Genomic DNA, 16685 nt, shown 5'->3' on the forward strand with positions numbered 1-16685 from the left:
AGCTTGAAGGCCGCCCTCTGTTCTATAGGCAGCCAGTGCAGCTTGTGCAGTAGGGGTTTAGCCGACTGCCATTTGGGGTTTTTGTAGATGAGACGGGCTGCTTGGTTCTGCACGACCTGGAGGCGGTGTAGTAGTGATTTTGGGAGTCCATGATACAAGGAGTTGGAGAAGTCCAGGCGGGATAGCACCAGGGAGATGATGACCTGAATCCGAGCGGCTGGTTGGAGTAGATGACTAACTTTGCGGATTTTGCAAAGCTGGAACGTACATGATGAGATGACTGTGCCAACTTGGGGTCTGAGGGAGAGTTCGGCATCGATGGTCACACCGAGACTCTTTACCGATTTCGCAGGCATCGGGGGGGGGGCCTAGTTTGTTGGGCCAGAACTGCGGGCCCCAATGGGAGGAGCTGGATCCGGGAAGAAGGAGATCGGTTTTTCCCGTATTTAATTTTAGTTGATTGCAGTTCATCCACTCCTGGATGTGTATCATGGCGGAATGGAAATTGACCACAGCTTTCGAAGAGTTGAGTGGAAAGATGATCTGCAGATCGTCAGCGTAGTTGTACACTGTGATGTCCCAGTTTTGAAGCGAGTGGATCAGGGGCCGAAAGTAGAGGTTGAATAGTAGGGGTGACAGGGAGGAACCCTGAGGGACTCCACAGGTGGTGGGAGTTTTGGGCGCTGTGTAGGGGCCCAAGCGGACGGCTTGTGTTCTGCCGGTCAAAAAGGACTGAGTCCATTTGAGGGCAGGACCCTGGATGCCAGCCTGCTCGACACGGTGAAGAAGGATGTTGTGGTCAACCGTGTCGAACGCGGCCGACAGATCCAGGAGTACGAGAGCCTGGGAGATCCCTGTATCAGCGTTCCTCCTTAGCGTGTCAAGGACTGCCAGAATGACGGCCTCGGTGGAGTGGGCTGGCCTGAAGCCAGCCTGGTTAGGTTCCAGGTGGCCGGAGGTCTCGATGAAGTTGGAGCGACACCGGGTGACGTGGGCCTCCATTAGTTTTGAAAAGTATGTCAAGAGAGATATGGGGCGGTAGTTGGCAAGTTCCGCCGGGTCCGTGCCAGGTTTCTTCAGGAGGGGCACTAAGATGGCCTCTTTGAAGGAGCTGGGGACAGTACCCGAGCTGAGGGAGCCATTCAGCAGAGGTAAAATGCAGTCGGGTAGATTGAGGCAGACGGAGGGCAGCAGTCATTCGGAGAGCCTGATTTTACCCGGTTCGCGAGTTCATCTATTTATTTGGCCATACCCCCCCTTTCTGTTCTATCCCAATTCTGATGCTTAACCCGCATCCAGTTGCCATCAAAATCAGGTGTTTCAGTTACAGTGTAAAAGTAGGAAAGTGGGCGGGCTTCTATGGGTGAATGCGTTTTATAATTTCTCCAACTACAGATATGGTCAACCGTACGGGGATCCCTAAAGTTGACCAGTACACAGTCACCCGGAGTTGTTTTTGTACTGTTCCCCACTCATGCAGTTCTTCTAACCATCAGTATTTTACTCGTCATATGAGGGGGTAGGGGTCGGTTAGTGTTTAGCCAATGTGCTACTTTGTTTTTCAAGGTCATAAATGATTCCTCCGTGTGAGCACTTAGTTCTGGGACTCCAGTTAATACAACCAAGTATGGGCTGGTTTCTGGGGAAAGGTTTATGATATGTCTCCCCTGTGGAGCATCTAATGTCAGGCCCCCTCTAGCATCATTTGGGGGGGTGTTAGATGCAATGATGCCTTTCTCAGGGAAAACAACGGGACCAGGTAGTTCTAACGGTGGAAAATCTCGTTGGTGCACTTAAGTTATTTAGATTCGGTTGCTTTGGGAGGGGCGGGGATTTACTGGTTTCTTGTGCAGCCAACTCGGTGCTTAATGATGCAATACATGGGCATAGCTCCTTTTCCTTCAAAGTAGCTGACAGGCCCACAGTGATCGCTTCGTTGAAGAAGTTGTGTTTCGATCTGTGATAGTCTATCTTCCAGGGGTGTAAGAAAGCATTTTAACAGGGACCCCAATTTTTTTTACCAATGGGTCCTCATCTTCCTCGCTTCTTATGTCAGTATTTAGTAAAACTTCAGAAACCAAATCTTCACACTGAGAGTTTAATGTCGTGGCTGTCTGCCTAGTTTGAGTGATCCTTTCGCCCTCCCCCTTTTGATTATGGGATATGTCAGTATTCCCCATGCCTTTAGCTACTTTTGGCTTTCTACCTCCCACCGCAATTGTATTAGCCCGCTTTCTCTTTGGTTTTACACCCTCCCTTCTCTCCCTTAGTTGCATGGTATCAGATTGTTGTGGTGAGGAATCCCTTGTTGTTTCCATGTTAACCTCTGCTCCTTTTAAAGAATGCAAGACACTCCCAGACTGAATGTGTACCTGCTCGTGGGGAGTAGGGATACTGTGAACAAGTGCATGAACTTCAGTTATATTAGCTCTTACTGGGTGTTCTGGGGTTCGAGCAGTAGCGATATGTCCCATGGACGATCTTTTCGCCATGGCCAAATCTTGAGACACCCGGCGTTCCATCAAAATAATCCCTTGGTCTATTACGGAGTTTGCTCTTGTGATAAAATTGTCCAGGGTACCTGTTAAAGTAGGCCCCCCCTGCAGCAACTCTGCTCTTGCTTTCCCGTGCTGGCATGTTGATATATAAAAAGCCTCAACCAAGCGTACTGTTTTACAATAACAAAGTAGGTACAGTTTATTTAAAGGTGGACGAAAGAGATGGGGCCCGGTCCGGTTTCTATCGGGCTCGAACGGGCTAAAACGGGCCCGCCCTTGGCCCGGGCTTCGCCCGGCGCGCACCCGCGCACGTCCCGCGTCGTGGGTAAATGGAGTCTGTGATATCCGTCTAGGCCGGGGGCGTGGGCGCTCAGGGAAGAGGCTGCATCTGTGTGTCAAAATGGGCTGCTGGTCCTCGCAGTCCCTCCGTAAAGCACAACCTCCAATTCAGGCAGCAAACACCTCTACAAGTGGCTCCCACGGAGCGGGGGCCGTGAGAAGTATTTCAAAGTCCAGGCAGGGGGCGTGGGCGCTGAGGGAAGAGGCTGCAGCTGTGTGTCAAAATGGGCTGCTGGTCCTCGCAGTACCTCCGTAAGGCACAACCTCCAATTCAGGCAGCAAACACCTCTACGAGCGGCGTAAAAACAGTAGGGCATCTTTGGCATGACTTAACTTCGCCTGTTTTAAAATCTCTACAAGTTCAAGTTTGGCATTTATATAGCGCACTACTCACCCATGGGGTCTCAAGGCGCTTGGGAAGGTGAGAAATTACTTATCAAAAATCCAGGTTTTGAGTTGTTTTCTGAAGGAGAGGTGGTTTTGAGTGAGGCGGAGGTGGGTGGGGAGTGAGTTCCAGGTTTTGGCCGCTAGGTATGAGAAGGATCTTCCCCCCATGGTGGACCTGTGGATGCGTGGTATTGCGGCGAGGGCTTGATTGGACGATCGAAGCTTGCGGGTGGGGGTGTAAAAGGAAAGACGCGTGTTGAGGCATTCGGGTCCTAGATCGTATAGGGCTTTGTGTGCGTGGGTGAGGAGACGGAACGTTATCCTCTTGTTGACGGGAAGCCAGTGGAGGTCTTTCAGGTGATTAGAAATGTGAGCTCTGCGGGGGACATCTAGAATGAGTCTGGCTGAGGCGTTTTGGATACGTTGGAGTTTTTTCTGTAGTTTGGCTGTAGTTCCAGCATACAGGGTATTTCCGTAGTCTAGACGGCTTGTGACCAGTGCGTGGGTAACCGTCTTTCTAGTTTCGTTGGGGATCCAACGGAAGATTTTTTTGAGCATACGTAGGATGTTGAAGCATGAGGAAGAGACGGCGTTGACTTGTTTGGTCATTGATAGGGAGGAGTCTAGGATGAAGCCCAGATTACGTGGTGGTCCGTAGGTGTGGGGGCGTTTGCTAGGGCCGGAGGCCACCATGAGTTATCCCAAGCGGAGGGGGATGATCCTAGTATGAGGACTTCCGTTTTGTCCGAGTTGAGTTTTAGGCGGCTGTTCCTCATCCATTCGGCCACTTCTTTCATCCCATCGTGTAGGTTTGTCTTGGCGGTGTTTGGGTCTTTGGTGAGGGAGAGGATCAGCTGGGTGTCGTCAGCGTAGGAGATGATGTTGAGGTTGTGTTGTCGAGCAATGGATGCGAGGGGACTCATATAGACGTTGAAGAGGGTGGGACTGAGTGAAGAACCTTGTGGTACGCCGCAGATGACTTCGGTGGCCTCTGATCTGAAAGGGGGGAGGCGGACTCTTTGGGTTCTTCCGGCGAGGAACGAGATGATCCAGTCCAGTGCTTTTCCTTGTATTCCAATGTTGCTGAGACGGTGTATAAGGGTGTTATGACAGACTGTGTCGAAAGCTGCGGAGAGGTCGAGAAGGATGAGGGCAACTGTTTCTCCATTGTCCAGTAGTTTTCGGATGTCGTCTGTAGCTGCGATGAGGACGGTCTCGGTGCTGTGTTTGGCTCGGAATCCGGATTGAGATGGGTCGAGTGATTTGTTGGATTCGAGGAAGGCGGATAGTTGACTGTTCACAGCTTTCTCAATGACTTTGGCAGGGAAAGGGAGGAGCGAGATAGGGCGGTAATTTTTAAGTTCTGTGGGGTCTGCTGTGGGTTTTTTCAAGAGGGCGCTGAGTTCGGCGTGTTTCCAGCTTTCCGGGAATGTTGCGGAGTCGAAGGAGCAATTGATGACATCTCGGAGGTGGGGAGCGATGATGGAGTCTGCTTTGTTGAAAATGTGATGAGGACAAGGGTCGGTTGGCGATCCTGAGTGTATGAAGTTCATCAGGCGGGTGGTGTCCTCCGTAGTGACTGGGTTCCAGTTGCAGAGGGTGTTAGGAGGGGTATTTAGTTCGGAGGTGAGTGGGGTGGGCTGGTCACCGGACTGGTTTTTGAAGCTGTTGTGTATGTCGGCGATTTTGTTGTGGAAGAATGCGGCTAGGGAGTCGCAGAGGTCTTGGGAAGGAGTGATGTCATTGGTGCCGGCTGAGGGGTTGGTGAATTCTTTAACGATGTTGAACAGTTCCTTGCTGCTGTGGGTGTTGTTGTCGAGTCGGTCCTTGAATGCTGATTTTTTAGTGGAACGGATTAGTTGATGGTGTTTGCGGGTGGTGTTTTTGAACGTGGCTAGATTTTCGGTTGTTGGGTTTCTTTTCCAGGCTTTCTCGAGGGATCGGCATGTCTTCTTGGATTTCTTAAGTTCATTGTTGAACCAGGGGGCTTTTTTGTGATCTTTCTTGGTAGGGTTGTTTTTCAGGGGTGCTAAATCGTCAGCGCTGCGGGTGATCCATTGTGCAAGGTTGGTGGCTGCTTGGTTTGGGTCTGATGAATGGGCAGGGGGTGTTGGTGGAGCGATGTGAAGAGTTGGTCGGTGGTGATTTTGTTCCAGTTTCTACGGGGAATTTGTTGTTGGTGTTTGTGGGTCGTAGTCTTTTTGTAGTTGAAGGGAACACAGCTGTGGTCTGTCCAATGGAGAGCTACAATGGAGAGCTACAATTCTACCAAGAATTTCCGTCTGGGGAACCTATAATAAGAACATAAAAGTACAAAATGAAGGGTGTCCTGCGGAGACCTATTGTCGCAGCGGCGGGCACCCTTCTGCTCAATGGTTACGGTAAAACCTGGTGGATCAGCCAGTATATTAGGTAATAAATTGAGCCTAAAACGAACCATTAAAAACGATCCTGGGCATTATGCATCAGTTACAAATAGGGTTCCATGCCCACACTATTCTTAATAAGGCAGTGGGATCTGACTGTACGTTTCGAGGCTTCCACTTGTGCCCTGCGTGCATCGAACTGATCAAGTAACCGTTTTTTAATCTTCAATTTTTCCAGGTTCAATACTGCTCGAGGATTATTAAAAAGGTCCAGCTCATCTAAATCTTTTAGAGTGTCCTTCACGTATTTAAGCCACGGGATATGCTGGCTCCTATCCCTGTTCAAACAGTCTCTCATGATTTGTCTGTTCAGGTCAGCTTCTTGGTTTCCCCAGATTCTCAGCCATGCCATAATTGGCCTGAGCTTGACCTGATCCTCCATAAATGGTCTGCCTAATTCTCTGTGGGCTATTATTGCCGGGGAGCTTGCTGGGATTTTTAAAACCCTTCTTAAATACTTTTCTTCCTCCAGTTGCAACTGCTTGATGTCCACAAAACCCCACACTTCTGCCCCATACATGTCTTTGGTGCAACTTATGGCTCCGTATAAGTTCATAAGTTGTTCCGGAGACCAACGGCCAAGCCTGCGGGCAAAATTTGTAATGGCACCATTAGCAGATATGAGTTTTGAGCACCGCTCATCAACTAGAGGTTTAAATTTCAGTGCCCCGTCAAAAAGCAGGCCAAGATAAGAGAAAGACTGCACCTTCTCTAGGTTGTGAGACCCTATCTTATATACAAATTTCTTACAGGGATTAGTGCCTGCCAGCATCATGAATGACTTACTCAGATTCACTGATAAATCTAAAGTGTCCATAAAATTAGTGAATCGTCAATCAGACACTGCAGACCCCTCGGGGTGCGGGCAAGCAGGACCGCGTCATCCGCGTACAAAAGCACCGGTATATGGCGCGAGCCTGATTTCGGGCAGTCTGTGTTTAGGGCAATTAGGGAGCTCTCTAGATTGTTAATATAGAGCGAGAAAAGGAAAGGGGCGAGAATGCACCCTTGTCTCACTCCACTGGTACACCTAGAAGGGTTAGTATTCCCCCCATCCATATTATAGCGCACTTGTGCGGTTGTATCCCGATGTAAATCCCTAAGAATACTGATCAGGCCAGGGTCAATGCCCATCTCACTCATCATCGCCCAAAAACTTGCTCCTGTTCACATGGTCGAATGCCGCCGCTAAATCCATGAACCCCATGTATATGGCTTCATTGCTGGCTTTGGTGTATTTGGCCACCAGCATGTACAGATTTAAACATTGGTCGCTGGTGGACCTTCCTGCTCTAAAGCCATACTGGGTATCTACGATGATGCTGTGTTCTTCAGTCCAGTCAATTAACCGTTCAAGGATGACCTGGCCCAGGACTTTAGCCGATACATAGATCAGTGAGCTGGGTCTATAACATTGAGGGCTGTCCCTATTGCCCTTCTTAAAGATGGGGACAATTATTGCGGTCGACCAAGAGCGAGGTAGTTCGGACTTGACTGCCGCATTAAAAACCCTTGTTAAGATGGGGGCCCATAAGTCAACATTGCTTAGGTATAGGTCAGGTGGTGTACCATCAGGGCCTGGAGCTTTGTTATGGGACAGGCCCTGGATGCCCCTTGTAATTTCTTCCAGAGAGAATTCTACGTCCGTACTCCGCATTCACTCCGAACCCCCACCCCATCTCCTGCCAGGTCATGATTATAGAGGCCCTCAAAGTGAGACACCCACTGTGCGGGCAGGATATTGTTCCCTTTGTCTGGGGTAGTACTGTCCTGGAAGCATGGCCTATTGATAATTCTCCAAAATGCTGTCTGGTCTCTTTTTTCTCCAGCCTCCCTTAAATCGGCCCACGCTTCAGCTTGAAGTGAAGACTTCCTCTGTTTCAGAGCATTTTTATATATCTGTCTACAGTGGATTATCCTTAGTCTATCCCTTGGCTTAGTTTTCAAGCTTGCTTTTAGGTCTCTTAGTGCACGTGAGCATTTGTTATCAAACCATCTTGAATGGGGGATATTTCCCCCCAGGGCCCTTTGCCTTTAAAAGGTTTTCGACCAGGCTAGTGACTGACCGAAATGCCTCTACCAGGGGGCTGCTCACAATCTCTAGATCTAAGCACTGCTCAATCCAATTTTCCCTTTTATCCATTAAAGATTTATAAAAAAACTTTGCTGTCGATTTTAGCCCACCTCAGTCGTCTACCCTGGTCCGTAGCTCTCAATTAAATATCCGGATCTAAACTCCTCTTGGGCCTACCTCCATCTATTAATACAAGAACCAAGGGATTGTGGTCACTGAATATGCTCCAGTCTATCCTGACCGAGGTAATACAATTTCTAAAAAGCCTGGAAACCACAATATAATCTATATAGGCGGACCAACCTCTACCTTTAAAGGTGGGGGTCAACGATCCATCTTCCTCCAAGCTAACCATGTCTATAGTGTGTTCCAACACGTAGGATTTTAGAAGCTTGCTAAGGGCTGTTCCCTCTACAGTGTGTTCAAAGTGAGAGCCCTTCTCGATTGTACAAGATGACCAATCACCAGTCAATGGAAACAAGTTTGGGCATAAATGGCAATTTAAGTCACCCATCACTAGGACAGAAGGTTCTACAACCCCTTTCTTGCCAGCTAGCTCCTGACTAAGTCTATGATCTAATTCCTGTATCGGGGAATTAGTTCCTGTTGCAAGCCCGTGTTATAGATGTTGAATAAAATCAACCTCCACCCACTCCCAGTAAATCCAGCTCCTTGAAGGGTAAATGAGGACCAGAGGGGGCAATGTCCAAACTCCTTCTAGATTTAGGTCAACATATAGCGCTAACCCTCCAATTGCCCTACCCGATCTAGATTTTTGAGCAGGCACAAAAAAACATTTGTATCCTGCTATGTGATACAGGGTACTATCCACCGCCCATGTCTCCTGCAGAGCTATAACCTGGAACCCACTAATATATTGTTGCCATTCTTTGTTGTGAAACTTCCCCGACAGTCCCGCTACATTCCATGACAGAATTTTCAGTCCCCCCTCTAGTGAGTATTCATTTGTCCTATCCGTTGGTCCCGAGGGTGCTTTTGTTAACCCTTCCTCCCACCTTGCCAGCACAGGCTGTTCCCCCTGGGCAAACATAGGTTGTTGTGCTGGAACCACCCTTAGCCTCATTACACTATTGGGGCCTTCCTGCATAATATGTTGGTTCTCGTACTCCGGAATATTGCCCCTTTTATGCTGTACATGCAAATTAGTCTCATATCCGGGGATTGTGATGGGACAATAACATCAGTCAACCCTGTCGTGGATTCTGTCAATACCTGTACCCCAGTGGTTCCTAGCTCCGCCCCAATTGAATCAGTGGTGTAGTGAGCTGATCTAGACAGTCAATCGTTAGCGTCCAGGGACGTAAGGGGGCTAAATCTATTTGTCCATTCGGCAGCACCCTGTACATTCTGCATGCGGCCCTCCCAGCTATAATTGGTAACATTATGTGCTCTTGAAGCCAGCCATGGTCTACCCGGCAGATGCCTTGCATTAAGCGTGGCACCATGCACTGGATAAAAATAACCCAATGGTAGTAGTCTTATTGAACTTATAGGGCTTATGTGGCCATTGTACAATATGTATTCCACTAAACTTGTGTCCCTGAAATTCACTATTATGCAATTACCTGTTGTGTCTTTAATTCTTGTGCCTAGCCAGTTCACTCTTCTCACATTGAGAATCTCCGCACATTTATTCTCTGGCAAGGGCCTATTCAGATTTAACCAGTTTATTTTGTTTTTTAATTCATTGTGCGTCTCTTTCTGTTCTGGCCTGAGTTCCGGGACCCCCACCAGTACAACCACATAGGGGCAGGCTTCAGGTGGTAAGTTAATAGTGGTCACGGAAGTCGAACTTCTTCCAGTGCTCTCCTGCCTTATGTGAGAAACTTCTACTGGTTATAGGGTAGGAGGCTTGTTATTACTTGACTGGGATTGCACTTGATCCATTCCCCTGTCTGCACCCTTTGGCTCTATCCCCGTGTTGTTACCAGCCCCCAATTGTATGGTAGTGTTAAATGAAGTTGGTACCTGGCTGACAGGCTGATTCTTGTTACCTTGGTTAGTAATTTCTGTCAGTGATTGAGGCTCCGTACTATTGACCCTAGTAACCGTGTTGGTTGATGTTTTGGTGATCATAGCGGTATCTTGTGTCCTACCACGTTTATTTAATTCATTTAAAATTCTATCTAGCCTGCTAGCTAGTGGTTTAATCTGGCTTGCAATAAACATTTCTAAATGGTTTTGTATGCCCAAAATTATTTGAGCCATCCACCTCGGCGGAACAGGGTGCTCTGTTGCTTGGGATTCCCTATCCTCTAAATCTATGTACTCTGACGGCAATGCGGTAGCCTTCCTTTTTATTTTTTGGCATCTGGTTTCTTTGGGTATACTTTTTTGTTTTGCAGCTAGATTCTTCTTTATCGGGTACATTTGCCAGCGTTTCTGCCACAACGGGCATCTGAGCACAAGGGATATCATACGCGGGTGACGCCAAAGTAGCCTGAGGGGAGACCACCACTATCTCACTGTCAGTACTATTCTGAGAAGCAGGCGGGTCGGTTGTTGGGGTTAAGGAGAGGCGTCTCTCTGAGGTCGATCTCGCTAGAAACTGCCCCAATGACTTTCCGCAGCATGATGTCAATCGCGGTGGGCTGTGCATTTCGCGGGAGCGATAGGTTAGGCTCCGGCTGTGTGGTTTGAGATGTGGGGGTATTATGTGATTTAACTTTTGATGAACGGGTTTTCACGCAGCTAGCCATGCTATAGATAGAATGAAGTTATTAGAAAAATGATATACCTACCCTGTTTTTCCCTCGATACACACTACCCTAGCACATCTAAACACCCAAATAATAACCTTAGCAGATACCACATTAGATGTTATGAATCATCCTGATTCTGTTCACAATGACTAACAGTCTTAATGTCTTACTTTGTATACGGTTTCTCAGTCCAACAGACAACACGAGTCTTGCACTCCTCTACAACCAAGGGGGGTGGCCCAGCCCGGCCTCTTCCGTCCTCGGACGGCCCGCCCTTGTCCCGGGCTTGACCCGCACGCAATCCCGCGACGCGGGGGCTCTCGCCAAACTTTATGCGCCTCCGGGCAGGGCGTGTGCAGCTTACTGGCGCAAGGGGAGCTGGGAAATGGAGTCCCCCCCCTCACTGCGGCCGTGCCGTGGTCTGAAAAGGCAACAGCGGCAGGGGGAGACTAGCGGCAGGGTCGCGGTCCCAGTTGCCAGCTGAAAGACACAGAGCTTCAGCAGCCCCCACCAACAATCAGGTATTTCAAAAGGAGAGCCCCGCTCCACCGGGGCTCTCGCCAAACGTTATGCACCTCCGGACGCTGGGCAGGGTGTTTGCAGCTTCCTGGCGCAAGGGGAGCTGGGAAATGGAGTCCCCCCTCACTGCGGCCGTGCCGTGGTCTGGAAAGGCAACAGAGGCAGGGGGAGACTAGCAGCAGGGTCGCGGTCCCAGTTGCCGGCTGGAAGACACAGAGCACTTCGGCAGCCACCCCCAACAATCAGGTATTTCAAAAGAGAAAGTTAGTAAAGCTTAGGCCAGAGAAAATAAGTGTGATTAGCACAAGGAAAGGATCTTTTCACAAAGGGATTTAAAATCTAGAGTCCATTCATAGTGGAAAGAAAGTTTATTTTAATATGCATGCAATGGGTGGATTACCAGGGAGAAACAAGGCAGTACAGTGAGAAATATTACGATTGAGTCAATGCATACGCTTGTCTTATTCAGACAAACAAATCTCGGGTAGCAATGGGAGTTTGTTGAAATTGTACAAAGTGGGCAATTTCCCGTACAAATTAGGGAACAGCGAGATGTGTTGTAGAAGGGGGGGAGGTAAACAAGTAGCTGTTGATTAGGGCAAGCCTTTCCCAGCAAAGGAAAATCAGGTTTGAGGGATATTGCAGGGACAGGTTCAGGATTTGTCAAACAGACAACCCCTTAAGCCCCTATGAATTGGTGGCGATATTAGAATCTGTTTTTAGACATTAGATGGAGGTGGTTGAGGTCTGACAGGGAAATACAGATGTGGTCAGGGAGGTACGGTCTTTACTGAACTTCCGACCACAGAGCAGCAAAGTCTGAAGGTGTCATATCATTTAGTGCTGATGAAGCAAGAAGAGTGAATAATAGCCGGAACATACAATAAAATGTCACGTAGCTACAGAAGGAGTGTTGAAGACGGTAGTGCAACTCAAAGCTTGTGTGGGTCGTTTCTGTACACAAACCAGATGGAGAACCTGCTGCATGTGTACAGTTGTTGCATTTTATGTACAATTGGGGCAGATCATTGGCACAGACATCCTACTGGATCTTGAGGTCACCAAATTGCAAATGCTACTAGACCCTCCAGCAAACCCAGGGGTGTGCCTCAGTTCTGGCGGTAACGTTTATATTCAAGGTAGGGGATTGCATGAAATGTGCAGGGGCGACTGCAACATACACAAAGTGGAAGTGCGGGTGAGGAGAGCAATACGAAGTGCAGGATGACAAGATTATGAAAAACAAGTTAAACTTGCCGGCTGCATCACTCCTTCGTACTGGGACTTCCTTGTCCCAGCAGACACTGCAGGCTAGTCACAGACTCCCTGGCCAAACCTTGAGCTGCAGAACAGCGCAGTGATTAGCCCAAGCTGGCTAGAAAGACGCCCTACTCAGACAAGGGAGTCTGTGGGGGTTCTGTAACTCAGCTGTTCAATACAGGCAGGTTAGAGAAACCCAAGTGCCCATGTGAGTTTTTGGTTAGCCCGAGACGGCCGGCCCCACACACACACACAAGCACTTAGGGAGTGTACTAGCCCCCCTCCCATTCTTCAGCCCACCCCTCCCTGCACACACTGGATGAGCCAGCGGCTTAAATTTAAATACTGAAAGTTTTATTTTTTTGCTGCTGGCTCCGAGCCAGAGGATTGACAAACAAACAAACAACTTTTCCTGGTTATTGTTCCCACGTACCTGTGTTTTGTAAATGACAAGCAATTTTAAAGAAACGCACAATCCGAGCCAGAGGATTGACAATCCGCCACTGCAGAGGAGCCGTCCCTGGGAATGTGAATCACAATGGCCAAGCCATAAATTAAAGTAGTTGTAGTAACTTAATGTAAAATATGACAAGGAACGTACCAATTTGGCTAAAGCAGCGTTGGCACCTTAGGCCGCGTCGATTAGGCCTGAGAAAATGTTTTACCGTTCTCCATTTGGCATGGTGTTTCGCCAAATTTTGCAGCTCCAGGGCATTGTCATCGAGTTCCAAAGTACACTATGCACTCTTATCGGTTTATGATTTAATGTAATGAATTAATGTTAATCAACAGGAAGTCCTTCGTACCGTTCCGTGAGCGATTGGGTGGTTTAATATGCTTTGCGCTAATGTGTCGACACCGAGTGCAGAATTCTTGGAAGTGGAAATACCGGTTTGCTGAAACAACTTTTCCTGGTTATTGTTCCCATGTACCTGTGTTTTGTAAATGACAAGCAATTTTAAAGAAAGGCACAATACGATTTTGAGTGAGGGACGACAAAGCGCTACTGATGTCTGATTGGGAGGGTCAGCGGTGACAATGCTAACCCTTAATACCTGTCACTTCTTAGAACTCTCACCCCATAACGATTGTGCCTCCCTTCCAAGTCTCCAGGAACAGGCGTGGGTGCACGAGCCTTAAAACGTTACCAGTATTTCATTGTGTAGGATGCAACTTATGAATTTCATCGAAATTCACTGTTTCCTGAGCGCTAATTTGTTGCTGTGTTGGTACCACGGCATAGTGGGATTTTGACGTTGTGTGCAACATCCTGTACCACTGGTATCTTGCTATAAGTTGTCCAACCATTACACTATAATAACAGCCATTTAGGTAGCAAATGACATGGTCATGATCAGATATCTAAGATAAATATTGAATATTCTTTCAGCATCATCAGGAGATTTAGCAGAACGGTTACACTGTCTGCGATGGAGGGTGCGAGAGGTTCAATATAGACTTATACATTGAAAGCTATCCTTTTCTTTGATCCCTGCTTCTAGTTCGAATAATTTAATACTTTCAGTCTCTATGACCTATCCTGTACCCTGAATATTTTGCATACCCTCCAGCTTTACAGAGTATTAGTTTGATCCCCTTATCACGAGCCCTCGAGTTAAGGAGCGCACTAGCATGGCTCACTTGCATACCATTGATATAGTCTTCCAATGTTGTACCACATATAGGTTTGTCGAAGGCATCATATTTTTCGGCAAGTATTGCGCATCTGTAGCATAGTGTCAATTTAGAAATGGGGATTATATAATCTTTGTTGGTATCCTCATCTTTTTATCTGTACACCAGTAATTCCTATTTCAAAATGTGTTTGAGGTCGCTGAGGTATGATAGGCCCAGCGCTCCTGTATGTAAAAATGCTTTTGGTGGCCATCAGTAAACGTGGCTGATTACGGCCCCAGCAAGAGAATTACACCGGAGTTCTCTTAACAGCTGTAAATCACTTCGTGAGCAATATTATATTGTCAGTCTTTTAGGGATCTACTTCTTCAGGTATTTTATTGGCAGTCCAGGCTCAGGCTGAGGTTGCAACAGTTCCTCCACTTGTATGTGAAATGAGTTTAACTTGCAGGCTGTAGACCCTACATTATACGGAGTGGCAGCACGTGCTCCTAAACTGATGGCACAGCAGTTGGGCTGCCTTCCAGATTCAAGAGCCTTGGACAACAGACAGACAACAGCAGTATTATGGAAGAGCGAATTGACTATTGTCATGTGACCTTTTCTTCCTATAGGTTAAGTTAACAATAGTGCAGGTCCCGGGCTGGTTCATATAACAAGATTTTAACTGCACCTCTTGGTTAAGGCTCCAGGAGATTGAAATGCGCTTGGGGTTATTTTGGATCCTATTAGCAAAGGGCAAGACCTATAAATTGCTTAATTATCCTAATTTTAGCACAGCCTAGATGGACCTCCATACAGTCAATCCTTCGCCATTGACAGCACTGTAAAGCTAATAACCAATAGAACTGAGTTACTACAGAATAGCTACCTTGGCTAACTGGGCTAGGCTGCACCAGGGAGTATTGCAGTAGTGGCAGGATATAGCTTAGCGCACTGTGTGATGAGGAATGCCCCCATTTACTTGTTTAAGAGTAGTCTTATGCATATAAGTTGCTAATTTTCCCAAGCGAATGCCCTGGCAGGCTCCACTTGTGCATCCACGGCGTTGGCCACTTTTCTCTCCTCACTTCTCCAGCCTTTTAAGCAGCGCTTTGGCTATCTCCTGTGTCTCCACCTTTGAGCATTAAACATTTGATAGGTATCGAACTTATCTTGTGGATGAGCCCAGTGAGAACAGCCTTTTGGCTGGTTTACATGTGTTGTTGGCCGGGTATGTGGGCCACCTCTCCGAGGGCTTCCAGGGCCACAGGTGGTACCAACCCTGCCTGCTGGTAGACAGGCCTACCCAGGAGCGAATGGTTACGCAGGCGTTAGTGTCACTGGTGCTGGTCTGGTAACCAATCATTGCTTTGTAGCACTTAGCAGTTTCAAGAGGTTAGTAATAAGTGTACGTCACTTCGAGTTATTACACTGGTAGAAGATCACTTGACAAGTTGTCAGACTCTCTTACAACAAGATCTCACTGGGAAGACACTTCCACACCCGAGGAAAGTAGAATTACTAGAAATGTAAGTAAGGGGAGATCTTGTTGGTCAGTTTGTAGGCCCACGCCTTCACTTTACTTATGCAGCAGGCGCTGTAGGCACGCAAGCCCTTGCCCCTGTGACGTAGAGTTAAGTGACGCGTGCATGTTAGTTGAGAGAGAGTATTCTCTGTACATGGCAGACTCTTTCCTCTGGGTAACAATGTGAGGGCCCTTCCTTATTATAGGAGATCTTATATCGTTAGGTCCTCTTCAATGGAGAGGGCCTGTAGTTTTGGGAGGTGTCTTTTAAGGAGAAGAACCTCAAGGTCAGCTTGTCGGCCCGGGAGGAGGAGGTGTTCCGGAGTTGAAGCAGAATGGGACGGGTACAGTAGTGTCTTTTCCGCACACTCCTAGGTGCATTGGTCATCATCATACTTAGCATGTGAATCTTGTTTTAGTGTCGCGACGCTTCACTTCTGCATCAGGCGCCGGAAAGAAGCATGCTTGTGCCACACCCAACTCCTACCAGGTTTTGGGGGGCAACCTAGTGCTCAGGCTGTACAACTTACCTGACCTCTGTCGTGTGGGGGCACTATTGGCGGCCTGTGCCCTTTTTGATTAGAAGACAGGGTGGCCTGTACTCAGCTGCACCCTTTCCTGGGCTTTGTGATCTCCCCCCTGACCGTACTTGTCAGCTGGATTGCACAGGCTTGTACAGCGTAGGTGCCCATGGAACCATGGCATCTTGCGAGGCAGCTAGGATACAAAAGTCTTATGAGAAAAGCGGCATCCCAGTACTCCGGGAAACACGCACTGCGTTGTTTAACATGTCCTTCGCATTGGTCATAGTGGGAGAGCCCGGTAAACAGCAGCTAACGTGCCTTCCACTGCCGGGTCCCACAGGGGATCTAGCAGGCTTCCAGGGATAAGTCTTGGGTAAATTCAACCTGGGCGTACAGGCTCCCCACTTAGTGGAAGATGTGTTCACCATTAGACATTTGTGTTGGGCACTCTTGGTCCTCTAAGCAGTTGTATGGCAGAAGGCTAGAATCGCCAGATGAACGGAGTGCATGTGGGAGCCTAATTTTCCTATATACTAAGGAGTAAGATAGCAATGTCGCCTACTATAAGACCCGGCAGCAGTCCGACATCCGTCACTCGTCGTTGTGCTGCAGAAATATGAATTTTTCTCCTATAGTCATGATTTTCCTCATTCTTAATCATGACCCCATACTATCAGAGGGATGGAAAGGTCAGGATTAGTGATTAGAAAGCATTAGGATGGGCACAATCCGGTTCGCCATGCAGTGGTAAGGCTGAAGGCCAGAAGTGCGAGGTGAACAGTGTGCAAGTGAG

At 48.0% G+C, this 16685-nt stretch overlaps 1 long non-coding RNA gene across 1 annotated transcript in view; it reads right to left on the bottom strand.

Moving 5' to 3' along the window:
* LOC144766826 (uncharacterized) overlaps positions 1-10792 on the bottom strand; it is a 463578-nt gene extending 452786 nt beyond the window's left edge. Inside the window, exon 1 of the long non-coding RNA XR_013597945.1 lies at positions 10618-10792. This is a non-coding gene — a long non-coding RNA (uncharacterized LOC144766826). The remainder of the gene's footprint in view (positions 1-10617) is intronic.
* Between the last annotated feature and the right edge of the window lie 5893 nt (positions 10793-16685).

The sequence above is a fragment of the Lissotriton helveticus genome, chromosome 7 (genome assembly GCF_964261635.1).
Source record: "Lissotriton helveticus chromosome 7, aLisHel1.1, whole genome shotgun sequence".
NCBI lineage: Eukaryota > Metazoa > Chordata > Amphibia > Caudata > Salamandridae > Lissotriton > Lissotriton helveticus.